Here is a 2,753-nt window from a genome sequence, read left to right as displayed (position 1 = left end):
AACTTTTAACTTAATGCTGTGCTGTGCAATAGATGAGGTAAACGATGCCAAAAAAACTGGACATATAATGAATAGAACAACTCCGTTATATGCATACGCCGATAATATAGCTATAATCAGCAAAACTAAAAGTCCACTAGACTCAACCTTTCCAAAATTGAGGCAGCAACGACAAAATTTGGACTAAAGATAAACAACGAAGAAACCTGATACATGCGGCTCTCTAGACTGACTGAAAAACAAATAGCCACCAAAAGAGGTTGATATTGGGAAACACAAATTTGAATTAGTAAGGCTTCAAACTGACCACAGATAATCCGATGAGTCTTACAATTACGCAGCTCATAGAGCGTACGCATAACTTACAAAACTTTTCCAATCAAAAATCTTTAACAGACCTTGCGAGCTGTCACTATCTAAAACCGTAGTTCGTGCTATGGAGCTGAAACATGAACGTTGAGTGAAAAAGATAGAGAAAAGCTGCAAACATTTGAAAGAAAAGGAAGTTTTCTGAAAAATATTTTTCGCAGTCAGAATTGCACAAGTTGAATGGCGCATACGATGAAATGATGAACTGAACGAACTTATTCATGGCGAAAATGTAGTGCGTCACATTAAAGCGCAACGAATACGATGGCTAGGCCACGTTATGAGAGTAGAGAGTTAAAGAGCCAAAGAGTTCAAAGGAAAATTCTGGAGGCGCATGCATACACAAATAAAAAAAGAGGAAGGCCAAGCTCGAGATGGATATATGAAGTGAAAGAAAACCTGGAACAGCTTAATCTAAAGAACTGGAAGGAAACGGCAACATATAGATTAGCATGGTGGTGCACTATTCAACAGGCCAAAACTCGCAGAAGTAGTAGCGCCAAGCGATGATGATGAAAATATTGCATCCAACCGAATTTACTTCCTACTTTGCTATTCTTATAGTTTTTTTTTTTTCTAAATGTGAAGTGCAACGCTAACATATTGACAGCTAGGGTAAATAAAATTGAAATTCTCATTAGTGTTAGCTACACTTTCAATGCAATAATCTAAGATCAAAGCAGAAGCAGGAGAAATCGGGAATACTGCTGCAGAAGTGACATAATGACGCTCACTCCCTGTGCTTGTGTCAACGACACCGTTGAGCGGTTACCGCATTTGCATTCATAGCGCTCTACTACGTACGGATATGTATGTTCGTATGGATACATGTGTGTTTGTATGTATGCAGTAGACGTATTGTAAAATCAATAACCGATAATGCAACTTCACGGTAATAACACGCCCATGTCTGTCTTTCCACACTAGCGGCTAGGCAGTCTAGGCTAATTGTGAGTCAATGGGATGGATGAGGGCGTGTTGTATTTTCATTGTGGAGTTTTGAGGAGTGAGAAAATGAGTGCATTGACTTTGCCACTGTTCAATGTGTTTAGTATTGGCCGATAGCCAGCGCTATAGTTCAATGAATTTCTTTTATTATGTGCATGTATACATACTTGTATATGTGTGTGTGAACGTATATATGTTATGTATATACAGTTATCATATACCCGCAAACAAGGTGCCGCAAAGCCATACATTTTTGTTTTTGAAGAACTTTTTTACTAACTAAAAAAATTATTTTGAGTGATGAAAGCTACTTTTCTGTTTGTTTCTGCAAACAGTCTAAATCTCAAATGTGAAATATGATTGTCGTGCGTCAGCATTTGCGAATATTATAAATCTTCCGATAGGGTGATTAGTTCAGGGCCACCTTGTATCGAAGTGTAGTGTAATTGCCCTTACTTTTATGCTTTACTAAAAGTCAGTCACTCGTATATTAATTCATTTACTACAATCAAAAAGACAACAGGTGATGAAATAACTCTTAATGACCCCGATTTGATAGAAAGGGAAAAAGGGAACGAGATTTAGTGAAACGGACATGAAGTCACTTTTTTATATTCAAATGTAATTTTTTTATTACACCAGATTAGTTATTATATTTTTATGCAAGGCCTTTTATAGTGAATTTAACAAAAACAAAAATCTACACTCGTGAACGCGGCAATAATGAGGGCCGACAAAATTTGATTGACTTTCAGAACCGCAAACTAATCGATCATTTTCCGAAGGTTCTTGATGAGCTAACTCCAAATGCAACAAACATTATCTCAGAGACTTATGCATTTTTCTTCATATCACCAAGGGTTATGAAAAAAATATCGCAAGATTTTTTTAAATACAGGGTGGCTGATGAATTTTGCTACATTAAGAAACTCAAATAACTTTTTTTTTAGTGTATGGAATTCATTTTTTTTTTTTTTCAAGTTGAAGGTCATTAAATTGTATTAAATGTAGCTTAACTAGTTTTAAAAATAATTGAATTTAAATGCCCCCCATGCTCGTTGACACAAGTGCGGCATCTTAGTAAAAAGTGGTTCATTGCTGCTTTGAGAGTTGCGACAGGAATAGCCGCAATTGTTGCCCGAATGGATTGTTTTAGTTCATCCAAATTTGTTGGCTTTGTTTTATAAACTTCTTGTTTACATAAGCCCCACAAGAAAAAGTCAGGTGCTGTAAGGTCAGGCGACCTGGGCCAACGAAATTCGGAGTTTCTTGAAATCAGTTTATTGGGAAATTTTCGTCGCAACTCTGTCATAACAGTCTGGGCTATGTGAGACGTTGCCCCATCTTGTTGAAACCACACAGAGTTGAAAGGAATTCTCTTTCGGCGTAGTTCTGGATAGAAAAATTCTTTCAGCATTTTCAAATAACGGTCTCCA

Source organism: Anastrepha ludens, chromosome 3 (genome assembly GCF_028408465.1).
Source record: "Anastrepha ludens isolate Willacy chromosome 3, idAnaLude1.1, whole genome shotgun sequence".
Taxonomy (NCBI): domain Eukaryota; kingdom Metazoa; phylum Arthropoda; class Insecta; order Diptera; family Tephritidae; genus Anastrepha; species Anastrepha ludens.
Note: the sequence above shows the minus strand (reverse complement) of the source record.